The sequence below is a fragment of the Dendrobium catenatum genome, unplaced genomic scaffold (assembly GCF_001605985.2).
Source record: "Dendrobium catenatum unplaced genomic scaffold, ASM160598v2 original_scaffold_274930, whole genome shotgun sequence".
In the NCBI taxonomy this organism is placed as follows: Eukaryota; Viridiplantae; Streptophyta; class Magnoliopsida; order Asparagales; family Orchidaceae; genus Dendrobium; species Dendrobium catenatum.
Window position 1 is genome coordinate 1,089,423 of NW_021593325.1, and position 18,564 is coordinate 1,107,986.

General features: G+C 29.4%; 1 non-coding gene across 1 annotated transcript; it reads left to right on the forward strand.

The window, feature by feature from the left end:
* Positions 1-6,149: 6,149 nt before the first annotated feature.
* On the forward strand, positions 6,150-6,256 carry LOC114579081. The gene has a single exon (XR_003699944.1). It is a non-coding gene; the product is annotated as a small nucleolar RNA R71 (small nucleolar RNA).
* The last annotated feature ends 12,308 nt before the right edge of the window (positions 6,257-18,564 follow it).

Sequence of the window (18,564 nt, forward strand, 5' to 3'; positions counted from 1 at the left end):
TTATTGATTCCTCCTCTCGCCTCCTTAGCCCGATGGAGTCGCCACTTCCTCATTTCGCTCCCACGCTTGGTAGAGTTGACTTAACATTAGCCTCCTTGATTAGCAGGCCTGTGACACCAAAACCCTTCCTTTATAAAGCTGTTCTTAAGAGAAACATCAGCACAATTCGAGGACCCAATGTGCAGGTCAGTCGGAGCAACAGTGTGAGACTCTCTTACACTCCTTTGAAACTCTCAAGGCCATTCTCCCTGTCCCAACCTCATCTTCTCTCTCCCTTATGTAATGACCTCTCTCCAAGCTCTTATTACAAATCTGGACCCAAGTACTATGATTTTGATGATAACAAACATTATTGTTCTCTTACTGCTATTTATTATATATCTATTTTGTTGTCATTCTCACTAACATTTCAGGTCCACCATTCATTTACAACTTCAATCAACTTAAGATTAGGTAGACCAGAGTTGAGTCTGTTTATAATATCAACTTCAATGTGCTTTTAACTTTTTTAAGTCAACTCATGTATATGGTGGATACTAAGCTAAGTAACATTGCAAACACACACTCATGGGAGTGAGTTAAGTGAGTTAGTGGGTTATAAAAATTTCTATTTTTTGAACTAATCGTACGATATGATTTATATTGTTATGGACTTATCAGTTAACCAAAAAAGCCCTCATTAGGGCACCCTTTATTAATTGAGTTTGATTAAACTAATCATACTAAACGATCCTAATCATACATGATGATCAAGTATAATCACAATATTTAGCCACCAATAATAATTTTGGTAATATTTTAATTTTCAAATTTTGCTCTAATCGTACAGGACGATATACATCATACTAGACGATTTGTAACAATCATGCCTAAAATGATCTTGTGATTATGAGAGTAATTATGATTTAATTTCTGAATAATAGCATATAGAACGATTGTACTGTACGACCCGAGAGATACATGGGATGATATTTAATCATCACCCATCATCGCTTGTCATACTGGATGATCAATATGGTCTCTTGAACTATTCGAACATGTTGATCGCATGATCGTACATGACGATCAGTACAGTCTCTTGAACTGATCATACAGACCAATGAAGTTTGTACTGTCTGGTAGTGCTATTTTGTAATAATCATACAAGACGATCTCATGATCGTACATGATGATCCTTGAAGCCAAATTGAAATTTTGGGCTTCATTGAGGCTCTCTATTTATACTCCTATATTGTCTTATAGTCATCTTTTTGCTGTTGAGTTTGCTTGAGAGGGAGCTTAGAAAGAGAGACAATTGAAGAGAGCTTTGGGAGAGAAGAGAGGGAGAGTTTTTGTGAGGGGGAGTTGTGAGAGCTTTACAAGTTTACTCCAAGTAAAGTTCCATTCAATCTTCTTTAAGTCTCTGCTTTGATTTTTTGGTGCCTCTGGTGAGACATTCATCAGCACTAGATTATGATTCTTTGCAAACTCTAGGAGGAAGTAATGGATTCTTGGTTCTCTACCATCTCTAGGAGGGAGAAAAGGGATTTAGGATTCTCTTCCTCATCAAGAGAGTGAAAAAGATTTAAGGTACTCTACCGCACCGGGTTAGTGGAAGAGATTTTTATAAGAGCTTCTCTGCCTAGATGTGGGGGCTAAATGAGAAACTAAAATATTTAGTGCAATACATAGAGTGGAGGCCTCCAGGGAGTCGATGTAAGTCAGATTTGATCAAACTACTATAAAATATGTTGTGTCATTCTTTTACTTTTTTCACATTTTAATTTCAAAACTTTTTTGTGATTACTATGTAATTGAAAACTCTGATTTATTTTGTTATTGTGAATTTATTCACTTCTACATCCATTGTTGAAATCATCTAATTTTAGTGTTTGAAAAAAAAGTATAAAAAGATCTTTTTTAAAAGAATTTTTTAAATTACCAATTCACCCCTCTTTTGGTTAGCTTCAGTCTAATTTTTAGAGGTTTAACAACCTTCATGAACTTTCAGCTCTCTCACAGAAGAAAATTGTCCCTTAACTGCCAAAAAACTCTTGCTAAAGACATAACAAGAGCTTATAAAGATGGTTTTAAAAATTCTAATTTTCAATTTAGTCGCCTCTAATCATACAGTATAATATGTATATCATATAGTGCGATTAGTTCAATTTCTTTTGTATGATTTTAAATCGTCCAATTTGATTAGTTCAATCGAATCAATGTTCATCTGGTACAAACCCTAGGGTGAATAAATATCATCTAGAGCATTTCTCTACTAATCATCTAGTATGATTAAGATTGTATCATATGATCATTAGTTATAAATGATCCTGATTTGATTGCTTAACCTTCAGAATTAAATTAGGTAATATAATTAAAATTCAAACATTATGAACTTGATTCTATAGTATAATGATGAGGATTATGGAGTAACCTATAAAATTATAAAATGGTATAGAGCTCTATCAATCCCTAATAATGCTTAGGTATTTTTTTGATATAAAAATTATAAAAATCCTACTTAAGATACACAAAATCTAATACTGCATACTAATATTACAATAATTATCCTACTCAAATAAAAATAGTTTTCATGGAGATTCAATTACTTAAATAGAATTAGATAAATATAATGAATAACCTATATGGATATAATGTTTTGGATTGATGAATGTAAATAACATATTTTTTCTAACATTTCTCTTTTAATTGTGATACTATTCAGAGCGTATGCATTCATAGATCGCTATCGAGCTTGTAGGAACAAATGATGTCTATCGACTTCCTATGGTTATTTCAACTCCTTAAGAATTTAGTATATTTCATACCCCACGCCTAGGCATGATGCATACTAATTTAATATTAATGATTTTTCCTGCTTTCCTCCATTGAGGCTTCACATTACACCTAAATTTAATGACTCATCTCGCCACAGTGTATTAAATTAAGATATAATAATATTAAAAACATCATTTTAATCATTTATAGAATAAAATAATTCATTAGTATTTCATATGATACTTCATCAATTAAAAACTAAAGAATTTAGTCAGATACAAAGAAAAGTTGAAGCAAACTCATTTTTATTACACACCAAATAGGTAATAGAATGAAAATACAAGAGATAGATATCATCTATCACCAAATAGGTTCAATGGATCTCATATACACACCTTTTTTACTTATATAATTTTTTCCACAAACACATGCCAAATGCTCTAATGCTGGTATCAAGTACTTTTCTAAATTCCTTCAGTTGTCACACTAAGGTAAATTCAGAGAAGTAGTGCAAATTATATTGAAATTATCTAAGTGACTGAATTCAAATACAAATATAACATAACACCTATTTATAGGAAAATACAAATAGACATCTAGCATTGTGGTGCTATAAAGATCGACAGTACCTAACAAATGAACTAACATTGTTGTGCTATTTTTCTTGTTCCACAGCAGTGCTTGCTTATGTGGATTAATTACTTAGTGAGTAATAGCTTCACTTCATTAATAGGTAGTATCCTTAGGAAGTTACAACTGCTACACCACGGCATTGGAAGGGCAATTTGGGTGCCGAGGCATTATTGATTGTGACACCGCGGTATTGGACATAAGAATTTTCGATGATGCGAAGTTGATATTTTATTGTCGTGTCATTCCTATTATTGTTGAATTTGAATTTATAGGTTATAGTTTTAATTATTAATTTTGTAATTTTAAAGTGAATAATATAGTTTAATATTTAGATATGTTTATAGTTAAAATTAAAATTTCATTAGTTCACCATCATTAATATTAGTTTTCTTATTTTATTCTTTATGCATTTTAGTATAAGATTGCAATCGTATTCTAAGCTTTTAACTATATCAATTTTTGAATGTACTCATCCTTTTTTTTTTTTTTTGCTTTTTTTTCTTTTTAGAACTATTTTTATAATTTTTTTCTCTTTTAATTTATGGAGTATATAATTAGTAATTTTGAATATCAACGAACCCTTTTACAATCTTAATAAGTTTTATGTATGGATTTAATAAGATTATAAATTTCAAATTCAGATTGTTTAAGATTTCAAATTTTAATCTACTCATATAAAATAATTAATTCTAATTATTCATCCTTTATTTCAAAAATTAATAAATTAAAAGTATAACTTATAATTTTAAATTAAATAAGTAATTTTAATGATCAAAGTTAGATAATTATTAATTTCTTTTCCACACTATGAAGTATAAATAGTGTTCAATTAAATAATGATATAGGGTTTTATTATTATCCTATTTTACATATTTTTTAATAAGGTTATTTAATTAATTACAATATAAAATTAATAAATAGTATAATAAGCATAAGGGAAATTTTAATAAAATATAAATAAAAAGATATATAACAACAATGAATACTACACTTGCTTTCAAAAGAATAATAAAAGGCACGTAAAATATGTGTTAATAAAATATAATGAAATCTATTATAACATACTATGAATTATGGGATAACTAGTGCGCTAAGCACCATTTATAACACATCAAGTTTAAAAGCCAAAATAAGTCATGATCCAACTACTTGCACTAATTTCTCAAAATAGTACATTCCTTCTATAATATATGAAGTACAATCAAGATTCAAACACATACTTTATTTCTCTCAAATTCTATATTTTTTTAACTCATTTACTCAATTTGATTTTAATATATGCCCATTAATCTTGAAAATGTAAAAAAATTTCTTATCTTGAATGCTAATGACACCATTAAGATATATTTTGATAACAATATATAGATCAATCCATTCAGATATGATTTTGCTATGGCAAAACTTCTTATAATAAAAAAGTAGACTATTTTGACTAGGATGAAACTCATACTCTAAAACTTTATATTTGTGTATTTTCGTCATTTCCTCCTTGTATCTTCTTATATTTTCATGAACTTTGTCATTGAACTTGTGAAGTTTATTGATGATAGTACCACTTTCCATGTGGATAAGAGAAAAAAGAATATTTATTTTTGCTTGATTCTTCCCATTACTAAAGTTGAAATTCCAAGAAGAGAAATATATTACTCTTTGAAAAAACTGACAAGAATTGATAGTTAAAATTCTAAAGCACCTCATTTATAATTTTATAAGTGAGAAGAAGTTTTAAAATTTGAATTTCAAAACCACTTAGTCTCATCAGTGCAGCGGTGCTAATGGTAATGCTACGGCGCTAATGGTAGCACTACGGCGCTTTACATCTCAATTTTTTTTTTATTCAAATTAAATTACCCTACCTACAAATTTAAACTATCCACTGGGTTGCCACCCTTGAAGCCCTAAGTTTATAGTCTTCATCTAGACTTAATCACTTACAATATCTATTTTTGAATTGCCTCCCACATAACGCTAAGTTTATAGTCTTCAGCCTAACTTGCCCAAATTTTTTAATTTGGTTGGGGTCAATTATTTTCATTCTTCAATTGATCTTTTTTCTTGTATCAAATTTTAAGTATTACTAGGTAAATATCTAAAAGGTCTACTACTGATTGAAATTGCAGTCTGGTTTAGTTGGGTTTCCAAATTTCTAATAGAAGCTACTTGATTTTCTAATTGAGTTCCTGATCATATAACTAAATCTTTCAATGCTATTTTCTTATTTTTAAATTGATTAATTTGATTAAATCTTAGAGAATTTGTAAGTCTAGGATTAACAATAGCTTGTAAAGATGTGCTCCAACTTGATTATTCTGCCCATCATTCCATTTATTAATACTACCCATATTATTGAACAAATTAAAATTATGATGATTTCTCCAACCAAAATTATATGTATTTAAATAGGGATTATTTTATCTTTCAATTACATTAATGTGTTCAGTACCTTGCATATTATTATCTTCATTTAAGTTTTGATCCTCTAAGATCTTAATTCCTATTCTAGAATTTATTTCTATAATATTAAACTTTTTTGAAATCACTGTAACTTGTGCAATCAAAATTCATAAATTCTAGTTATTTTTTTATGATTTATCCTATCAGCTCGCAATTGGAAATTATTGATAGTTATCTCCTCTATTAATTCATAAGCTTTCTCAAATGGCTTAAACATTAATGGTCAACTAGCTACAGCATCGAATATAACTCTAAGAGATCATACCAATCCAATATAAAATATTTGAATAATAAATTAATCAGGTAATGTATGGTGCGAGCATTTTCTAAGCATTTCCTTAAGTCTTTCCCAATTCTCATAAATGAATTCTCCTTCTAACTGATTGAAAGAAGTTATATTATTTCTAAGTTTTTCAGTTCTTAAAGGTGAAAAATATTTAGTGAGAAACTTATGGGTCAATTCATTCCAAGTGGTTATAGAGCCTGAGGATAACAAATTTAATCATATTTTTATTTAATCTTTTAGAGAAAAGGGAAATAATTCAAGTCTAATAGAATCATCACTAGCACCATCGTACTTAAATATTTCATAAATTTCTAAAATATTATCTAAATGTAAATTTTGATCTTCTATAGGAGTTCCCCCAAACTGAGAATTCTGAACTATTTGAATGATAACTAATTTTAATTTAAAATTATTAGCTTGGATTATAGATATATTTATACTCCAATGAATTCTGTCTACTAAAGGGTTTGCATAATATTTAAAAGGTCTAGAATGATTTTTCTCTACCTCAAGTTTAGCCATTTTCAAGATCTTCTTAGTTTTCTAAATTTTAGAAAGGGTTCTCTTAATTTTAGGATAAAATATCAAAAAATTTCTTTCTAAGGCTCTAAAGCATGCAAACAAAGATAATAAAAGTAAAATAAAATAAAATAAAATAATAAATAGAAAATAAAATGTAAGTAGGTCTAACTATGTAATATATTCGACAATAGAGAAAAATTTTCCAAGGGCCAAAATTCTTCCTTGATAACGATACAAAAAACTTGATGAGGGTTGTGGAGTAACCTATAGAACTGTGAAATGCTTTTAGGCTATATCAATCCTAATAATGCTTAAATTTTCTTTGATATAAAAATTATTAAAACCCCACTTAATATATGAAAGTATATGTGCTTAATCAAGTAATATAGTGATAGAGTAGAGTATCGATCCCACGAGAAAGATATGCTTTATTGCAATTCACTAGTATTGTCTACTAAAATTATAGTAATTATCCTACTCCAATAAAAATAGTTGCAATGGAGATTCAATCACTTAAATAGAATTATAAAGAAAATTAATACAATATATGAATATAGTGTTTTTGTAAATAGCACATTTTTCCTAATAATTTTATTTTAATTGTGATGCTATTTATAACATTTACATTCCTAGATCTTTGTTGAGCTTGTAGGAACAAAGGATGACTATCAACTTATTATGATTATTTCATCTCTTTAAGATTTTAGTATGTTTAAAACCCTATGCCTAGGTATGGTGTATACTAATTCAATATTTTTGGTTTTGCTTACTTCCCTCCGTTAAGGCCCCATATTACACCTAATTTTAATTACATATTTAGCCACTATGTGCTTTAAATTAATATATGGTAATATTGAAAATATAATTTTAATCATGTATGAAATAAGATAATTTATTAATACTTCATATGATACTTCGTCAATCCAAAACTAGAGAATTTAGCGAGATATAAAGAAAAGTTAAAGCAAACTCATTTTTATTAATAACATGATCAAATGAAATATAAGAAATATATATCACTTGATAGGTTCAATGGACCTCCTATACATTCCTTTCTTTCTTATAAAATTATGTCCATAAACACAAGCCAAAAACTATGATGATAGTATCAAGTACTTCTCTAAATTTCCCTTAGTTTCTAAATTTTTTTAGTTGTTACCCTAAGGGAAATTTAGAGAAGCACTCTAAATTATATTGAAATTATCTACAGCAATTGATGAAAATGCTTAATCGATAAGTCGGGAGGTGGTGATTGAAAAGCTAGTGCTGGTGATGGTGTTGTTGCTGCAAAAATAAGTGCCTCAGAGACTAGTACTCCTCATTCCTCCTCTTGCTCATTCTTCTATGTGGGTTGCACCCCACAACTTCTATCACTAAAGAGTAAGTGGAATGAGTTGTCGATATAATAGACTAGAAAGTGATTGGCTGGTGTAGGTACATGAGGTTATAATTTGTATCTAAGATATAAGATATGATATGTCATAGTGCTATATATTGCCTACAATGGGCCCTAGGATTACTAATGCTAGTTAAGATTTTAATTTAATCGATAAGCATGTTTGCTGCATTGAACTCAGTGTCAGTTATAAAAAAATTCATGCTGATTGATAGGAGATGTGTGTTATTAATCCTATCATCAGCTTTGTGAAAAATAATATTTTTAAGGACGTGCTAAATGATATAAACATTTTATACTAGGGTGTTGACTAAAGGTAGGTGAATATTCATTGGAGCATTTCTAAGTATAAGATTAACTTTGTCCCACTGTAGTCACTTGTAGTAGCTATGGTGTGAGGTTTTGTGCCTATAGTAGACATATGCAAAATTTTATTAAAATCATAATAGGTGATATCTACTAGACACCTATCGACATTTATTGAAGGGAAGTGCATGCTGAGTTAATTATAAGGCTAGCAAAAAAATTCATATAACATCTTAGGATGGAAAAGAAAGGCTAGTGTAAGAAAAATTACAATTTACTACCTATAAACAAGTCTAATTCATGATAATTGAGGATTTCATAGTTAAGCACCATGGATGGGGTTATGGTGGCAGCCTCATATCAGTGATAGGTAGATTGATACTTTGCTGATTGAAACTTTTCATCGATCATGGTATAGGAAGAACTCTCTGAAAGAGCTCGGGATCTCTCACCTGCCATTGGAAAATATTAAGGACAAGGATCTGAAGGGAAAAAGTAGAGTTAGGAAGGTGTGAGTTAGAATGAAATTTATCTCCAATTTATAAAAATAGAGCAATCGAATAGTATGAAGGCTATTAGATAGTATATTCATAACAGGACAAATAAACCTGTTCGAATAACTCAAAAGGTAGTCAAATCATATAATACAAATCAGGCATTGAACTGGCCGGATGACATTAAAAAATTTGTTCATTCCGAGAAGTCATCTATATGATTTTTGAATAAATTAATCATATATTATTAACATGTATTTGTACAGTATGATTTATGATAAAAGATTGTAACGACTGAATTTAAAATCATCCCAATGATGATTATCATGTGCATAATCCTACATGAATAAACCTGTTCATACAATTTGAACCTCAATAATTAACATAATTTTATCCGTTGGTTAGAATTGATGGCTGATGTTGTTTTGAATTATGTATTTTGTATAGTATGAAGGTTATCATACAATACAACGTGAATAAAATTTTTTGGTGCATGTGTGATGATTATGGTCAATTCTTTAAGCACACTCTATATAAGCAAGAAAACACACAACTTAAACATTTATAACAATCCCAAACAAACATGCACAATATGATAAACTCACAATAACAACAAAAAAACTTAAACGCACAATCACAAGTAACATACCATTAACCCAATTTTCATAAGCATTTATGTAAATCTTGAGCAAGCTAAATGTATCATAATTCAGGGGTTTAGTGGAGATATCTTTTATTTGGTTTTTAGTATCAATATATAGTAGTTCTATATCACCCTTAACTACATGGTCCCTGAAGTGATGCATGATATCGATGTATTTAGTGCATGAATATTGAATAAGATTTTTCATGATATAAATTGCACTAGTATTGTCACTAATGCAATCAAAATTTGGAAAAACTAAGATTGCAAACACCTATGGTCTTCCTTTCATAAATGAAAAAAATTAACACAATAAATAAGACACAAAACCTAATAATAACAAATAAAAGGGACAACACATTGCAGCGACACCTTACAACTTTAAATAAAAGGATACAACAACATTTTAAATTTATATTTTAGAGAAGAAGGATACAAATGGGGTGGACACTTGTGAAGAGAAGAAATAGATAAGAAGCCCGATACAAAGTCGAAGAGAGGAGGAGAGAACGGGAGCTAGCTTGTAAGCTTGAATAAAACTCCCAGGTTTTACATTCCAAATATTTTCTCACCAAATTATGCTCTCAAATGTCACAAAATAACCACTATATATAGGGGAAGAGAGGGAGCTAAACAACCCAAACAGTTGCCCAACCAAACCAATCAGAAAAGGGGAGGAAAAGGGCCAACAAGCAGCCGAATGGAGCAGTACCTGAACAGCTAGCAGGGCACAATCAACAAATAGACATCGCCAGGGGGAAGGAACTGGGTAGGCATAGGAAATGAAGGGCCAAAATAAGGGGAAGAACCCGGCCAACAGCCATAATGAACTGAAAAAGGAAATAAAAGCTCAACAACCAACTTACCAGCTCCCCCCCTCCCCTTTGCCTACATCAATCACACATAATATATATAATACCTACATATAGTCCAAAGTTAGGAATTTATTTTTTTTGCCACAAAACTTGGACAACATAGTTTCTTACAACTACATATTTTACTTTTGTAGTGGGCAGAGCTACAAAGCTTATTTTCTACTAGACCAAGAGACTAAAGATTATCTAATAAAGTGTCATGTTCTTTATATGCTTTATTTCCTACTTTACACCCAACAAAGTTTGAATCTGAATATTTGACCACATCAAAAGTCCTAGCATACCAGATGCCTAAGTTTTTGGTGCATATGATATACCTTAAAATTATTTTAATGGAGATTATGAGATATTTCTTAGGAGAAACTTGAAACCTAATACATAAATAAACACTAAATATAATGTCATACCTACTAGTAATCAGGTAGAGTAGTAATCTTATGATCCATTTATATTTCTTTTGGTCAACAAATTTATCGTTTATATCCTTATCTAACTAGGTGGTTGATCTCATCATTGTATTCATGCTATTATAACCTTCCATATTGAATTTCTTCAAAATAATTTTAATATATATATTTTTAACTTAGGAAAGTTCCATCTTCTCTTTTCTTAATGATAAACTCAAGAAAATATGTAAATTCACCCATCATACTCATTTAAAACTCTCTCCTCATAATGAAAAAAAAATTCATTTCATAAATTATTATCTGTCGATCCGAAGAGAATATCATCAACATAAACTTATACCATGAGTATATCTTCTCCAACTTTCTTAAGAAATAAAACAATTTATACACTACCATCAAAAAAATTTTTTTGAAATAAAAAGTTGCTAAGCCTATTATACCATGCCCTTAGTGCTTCCTTAAGCTCATAATGTGCTTTCTTGAACTAGTAAACATGACTGGGGAATGTAGAATTCTCAAAACTTGTGGTCTTTTTTTATTACACCATTCAAAAATATACTTTTTTACATCCATTTGGTATAACTTGAAACCTCTAAAGAATGCAAATACTAACAAAACTTTTATGATCTATAACCTAGCTACTCAGATAAAAGTCCTCTCAAAATTAATTCCCTCAATTTGATCATACCCATTAGCTACTAACTTTTCTTTATTTCTAACTATTGATCTAGAGTCATTTAATTTATTCTTAAAAATTCATTTGGCATGACCTATACTCTGATATGTGGATCTACAAACAAACTCCCACACATCATTTCTAATGAATTGGTTAACCTCTTCTTGTATTGATAAAATTCAAAATTCATCACTTAGAGCTTGATCTACACAAGCAAGTTCTATCATTGAAATAAATGCAGTGTGGCTATTAGTGGTCGAAAAGTGGTTTTTGAAAAGTTCAATCTTCTTTTGTGGAATCAAAAATTGACTTTGAATTTTAATTCTAAAATTAAACAACCCGTCATAAAAGGTATATTACCTCGAGTAGTAGAAACAAGATTTCTAAGTGGGGTTCATATTCATATTTACAAATCTATCTCAAATATGGTAGCCAAATTTAGGAAGGAACTATATATGGCCCCAAACGGTCAAAGTGAAGTTAAATCAAATATCTGGATATGATAATCTACAAGAGTTGTCATTATTCTCATATTTGAAGTCTTATTAACAAATACTATATATCCATAAAGGACGAAAATATCATTCACTAACTACTGTTTGAACATGATGATAACGATCGTCGCTGATTTTGATTTCACCTGAGGAAGATTAATTAAGTTTTAAAAATCAATTTTGAAAGGTTGATATGAGTTTTGAATCTCCTACGAGGACAAAACCTCGTAGTTAATTACATCATAGGAAATCGGGTTACCCTACGAATACTCTCGATTAAAATAATGACATGAATTATGTTCAAAAATTTTCTAGGAGTGATATAAAAGGAGGTGAATTTGGAATATGAATTGGGAATGGATCATGTTTCGAACACTTATTTATGGAGTCAAAGAGAGAGGGTTAGGAGACACTTAGATATTCTTAAATAATTCAGAAGTGTCTTGACCTAACCTAAGTGTTAGGCTTTAAGTTCTAAATTAAAAGGATTTTTTATTTGAATTGAGTGATTCATTAGAAATTTGGGATTATATTCTTAGAGTTGGGGTCTTATAATTTAAAATCTACCATAAATCAAAAATTTATTTTGGGTATTGAATAATGGTGGCCCGAACCTAACTAATGTAGTACACAATATAGACTTAACCCAGCCTGAATTGGGGAGCCAACTAACCACCCAATCGATTAAAGTCTATAAGTTTATTCATTATTATGATAGAGTGGTAGGTACTTTATTGTTAAAGTTTTTGAGAATTGGGATCGATATCTAGAGCAGATCCTAATTGGTCAATTGACTTATGTGGGGTGAAAATACTTAACTTTTAGGTAATAAAAATATTAGATACTTTTAATTAGTTTTTAATGCAATGCATGCTGATCGGCTCGATTAAATATATAAAAAGAATATGTAGTAATTTTTGAAAAAAAGCTTAAAAATATTTTTTCCTAGATATTTCACAATAACCTCTTGATAGATCTGTACCCTTAAAGGCTAGGTGGTTTGTTAGAACTTATAAGTGGGGAGGCGACTTATAAGGAAGAGAAGGTAAAATATGCTTATGCTGACTCCCGATGGTCCCGGGCTTACTTCTTAGATCATTAGAGTTTTTATATTTCCCTAAAAATTTTATTTTAATTTAAGGTTGAAAAAGTTTTCATGTGCCCTCATGAGCCTCCTCGTATTCTGGCTAAATTAAAATTAACATGCAAATTGCTAAAAAACTAGAAAAAATGGGAAATCCTATACACAATCAAATCAAATAAAAAACATCAATAAATTTAATTAATTCCTTAAAGTAATATCCAAAGGAAATTGTCCCATTTATTATAACCCAACATTACATACGTTAAAAGTTGTTGGGCACCACTAAACAAAAACCCAACTTCTAATCCTAGGATATATGCAAGTGACTTTGAGTGGGATACTCTTTATTTTTTACTCTTCCTCATTCTCTTCTTTGAACTCCTTGGATTCATCTTACCTAGATCCCCAAATAGAAAAGAAAACTCTTCCCCTGAGTAGGAGGTTATTCTTTTTCTCTTTGGGTATTGAAGTAATCCAGTATTAGGCTTACAAATGGAAAATGACTATCCCCTTGAGCGATATCCTTTTATCTTTCGAATCCACTCTTGGATACCTATATCCAAACTTAAATGTCTAACTTTCACCACTCTTAACATTTAAATAAAATATATTTATATAAAAAATAAAAATTTAGACTCTTGTGCAAAGTTATTCTAAGCATTTAATAATAAAATAAATTCTAAGCAGTTAATATGTATATACTATAAAGTAAATCACACTTGGACATTCTCTTATTTCTTAGGGGCTAAGTAGCTGAAACACCTATAACATTTATATTTATTAATAATATAGCCCCCTTTTATCGCTATGCATGAGCGTGGTCACCTGTAGTAAACTCAATGAGCAACCATATTGGTCCAAACTTAAGGGTAAATTATTTCCCATCAAATCAATTCATAGAGTAGTAAAAATAAATAAACACTCACATCAATCAAATTTTAATCACAACATATAATGAACTCTCAGAAATTTTAATCACAACATATAATGAACTCACATTAATCAAACAAATGGTAAATTTATGTTTGAGTTTAAATGCTATTGTATTAAAGTTTACTTTGGGATACATTTTAAAGATTGATTGATCAAATAAACATGATTAGTTAAATTAAGGGATTAATAAGATTTAATTAATTTGATTAGTTATAGATTATTTTATGGATTAAGTATTTTATATTTTTCTTCAACCTACTTGTGCCGTTATGCCATCAGGCTTGAGGAACCGGGCCTCCTTAGGACATTAGCCCCTCAGCCTGAAGTAGTCTATCCTAAAAACCTGGCTGATATAATTGAATAAAGAATTTTTATTTGTATAAATAATTAAGATTCATTTAATTTTAAAGTTAATTTAAAACTCTATTGAATTCGTTTGTGAGGTTGTGCCATTAGGCTCGAAAAAGTATGAATCCTTTGGACACTTAGCCCTGTAACCCAAAGTAGTCCATCTTAAAAATTCATTTATGGAGTGCTTATTGTGTATTAGAATGTTGGTCAATCGATTTATTAATCAAGTTAGAGTTTTTTTTTTGAAATTTTAACCAATTATTTGTTTTTTTCGGAATTATTTAATCGCATTAATATAAAGGGGCAAAAAGTTGACTTTTTAAATTAAAGTTAATTTTGAAAGTTTCAAAATTTTAATAAATATTATACCCTAAGATGAGCAATTAGACTATTAGTTTGCTGGATTTGAATAATTCTATAAAAAGTTGTGATTTTTTTAAGTTTGGACCTAAATTTGAACTTCAGTTGACCAAAAAGTTGACCTTTTAACTTTGACTTAATTTAGGGGTTTTTATATTTTTGGAAATTATTAGAATTTAATTAGATTTTAATGACTATTTAAATTTTATTAAATTAACTTTTTTTTGGAGTTGATTATGTTTTTTTAAAGTTAAGATATTTTTGGAATTTTTGAAAATTATTTAGTTAAAGAGGACATTTAAATTTTGATTCAAATCAATTACAAACCCCTTGAAATTACCCCCAAAGGCCAAATATGACACAAGGGAATGTTTCTAAGTGTTAAGGAGTTTTTTTGGAATTTTTAACTCATTAATTCGAAAAATAATCATGAGCAATTGAAAAATATGTTTTTTCGATTAGTTACTTACTCAATCGATTCAATTCAATCAAGCTTATAATCTATGTTTAAAATTCACGACTTTACTCAAGGACTCTCAATTATATAATCATATTATATATATATATATATATATATATAATATATAATTTAAATTAAGTTTATACAGAAAATAGTCTTAATTTTTGAATTTTAAGAAAATAAGGTTAATTTCAAAATAATTTTTTTAAAAATACACTATCATTATGAAAATATTTTAAAAAAAGAATTGTCATTTTTAAAAATCATTTAAATAAAAATTAGTTAAATAGGGGTAAGATTAATAAAATATAACAAATATTTAAATTACGCATTATATCGATATACGTATTAGTATCCTGATATAGCAGTAGGTAGGTTGTCGTTAGTAAGCATAGCAGTGACAGGCCAGGTTATTAATTTTTATATATATATTAATATTTAACCCATCTATAATCCAAACAAGGAGTGGCTACAACGGGTAATAACCCCAAAAACGAAGGCTCTCAAAGCAAAAATACAGTAATAAAATAACAACCAAAGGAGCTCAAAACTTACCAAAACCCACAACAAGAAAAATGGAATCCAAACAAACAGGGCTAGTAGTCGTCCAGATACCATCATCCCTCGAGTATTCCAAGGACCATCCAGAAAGAAACATCAGCGGTTGCCACAAAGGAAACGACGGGACTGGGGCCCAGCCAGCTCATTGCCGCGAACAACAAACGAAAACAAAGCATAAAACCGTAATAATAAAAAACATCTTATCTTCTTTACCTCCGTTTCTCCAAAATTACCACGGCGAGCACCCCTCAAGTCTTATATCCGGACCATGCTAAATTCAAAACAGGATTCGAGAAAGAGATCAGAAACCGGCAGATCCTCCTCATTTCAGAATCAATTAACGCAGTCACCTGGGAACCCACAATTATTTTAGAGTTCTTTACCCAAATAGAATTGGATTTCCAGTAAACTCACCGGCACATTAACCAAATATTGAGAGTCGGAGAAACACTAGAACGCACCCAGCACCCCTGTACGGCACCGGGATCATCGAAAACACATTAGAAATTAAACCCCTCATTGGCTACATTTTCCGGATTGGTAATATCGAAAACGCATCATCACAGGCAACTGACTCTTATAACACAACAAGACAAGGGAAGAAAAATGAACAGCTATTCAGAACAAGTCTCAAACCGAAAACTCCTTATCATCATCCTCTCTATTATTAACGCAACAAACCAATCATCCTCACGTTAGAGTCGCAACATTCTAGTAGAATCAACAACCAGCTCTTCCATCTCTCTCACATTCGGCTACAATCAAAACATCAACATTAGAGAACAATAACAGCCACCTGCCTGCCTGTACCCCGGCAAATCGCAGAAGAGAGGTTCCAGTTTTTTGAGACAATCCGATTAGGAGAAAATAGAGAACAGGAATTCGCATAGAGTGTCTAAGAAGAACAATGCAACAAAAAAAAGAATTCATCAAAAATACACCGTGTTGAGCATAACCGATTCCAAGATCCAACCCAAATTTCTCCGCATGTTTCTTAGTAACCATCCAGCTCTACCAAAATCAGCGACTCATCGTGACCAGTGCAGACCAGATGCCGTGGCTAAATCCGTTTTGAGAGGGCGACCGAAAAGAAGGAACGCCAAAACACAAAGATCCTAATGGAGATAAAAAAGATGAGGCCTAAGAGGGCGGAAAGAGACCCAAATTGAACAATTGGAGATTCCTTCTCATGTCAGATGGTGAGTCCCACTTTCACCACTTTCATATAAACAATTTTTGACACAAAATAAGACCTATGAGCAAAAATCCTACGAAATAATCAAAAATCATTCTCGCAATTTTATCAACACATTACAATATTGGGCCACCATACAGAAAAATTCCCCAATCAACTTAAGACAAAAGCAAATTCCGATTAGCGTGGCCAGGAAGGATCTTTCTGGCTTCAACGGAAGGTCTCCGCCCGGAAAAACGACCCACCAAAGTAGAAACTCAAAAAGGCTTAGCGAGCGAGCCTAATCTCATCTTCAGAAATAAATTAAAGCCGGCAGTCCACATAAGAAGAAAAACTCAGATCAGGAAAAGGCAGAAGAAGAAAACCTGCACCGCGTCCTTAAACGAAATAGGGCCCACTACCGGCCAGAAACCAGGAATCGCGCCGGCGGAGAAGCCGCCAATCCGACGTTAGGCAGACGAAAATCTCCAAGACGACGGAAGACGAAGGGCGCGAAACGAAACCCCTAGCAAAAAAGAACAAAAACATTTCGCTACTCATATAGATATATAATATATATATAGTATAATATAGTATATATATATATATATATTATATATATACTATATATTATAAGGTATTTAGAAGTATCCAAAATAAATTTATATTTTAAGTTAAATTAATCTTAAAATTAATGTGTGATAATTAAAAAAATATTATTTAAAATAATTTTTTTAATTAATTATAAAGTAATTAAATAATTCGAATTATTTAAAGAAAAAACTAACTTTAAATTAAAATATTAAAAATTCTAAAATTTTTGATCTACTATACTAATTTTTCTGATTTGAAACTTGAATTTGTTTTGATTTTTGAATCTTTATGTTAATTAAAAATTTCAAAATATTTTAAATTATTAATATTAATATTAAATCACGGTTCTGTTAAAGTTTAATAAATTAAACCTAAAATTCTTCAGAGAATTTTTAATTATATTATAAATATTATCATTGAAATGTTGTAAAATTATTTTGATTTAAGTTTAATTAAATAATAACTAAATATTTAAATTGTAATTAATTAGAAATTATCTAAAATATAAGTATATGTTAAATTTTAAATTTAGATACTTTTTAAAAATAATTCATTCATTATATAAAATTAATTAATATAAAATCTATGAAATTTGAAAATATAGAGTATTTAATTAGTTTAAACACTAATTCAATATGTAAGGATTCAATAATTTAAAAATACAATTATATTTTTATTTTTAATTAGATTTTAAATATTTGTTTTAAAAAAGTTTAATGAATTCAATTAAAATACTATTAAATAAAAACCTTGAATTAAAAATATTTAATTTAATTATTGATTTTAAATTAAATCAACTATTTAATATTGAAATTCTTTAGATATTTAAGGAAATATTTTAATTTTAAATGAAAGTATTTAAATAATATAAATAAATTTTAAATTAGTTTAAGAATAAGAATTTCGATTTTTAAAATAATTAAATTTTAGTTAATTAATTATTTTATAAATATTTGTTTTAGTTTTTTAAATAATTATTTAATTAAAAAATATTCAAGAATATAAAATTATATGTTTAAATTAATTTAACATCAAATAATTAAAAATTTTTAAAATAATTTATGAATTATTTAAATAATTTTAATATAAACTTATATATTATTA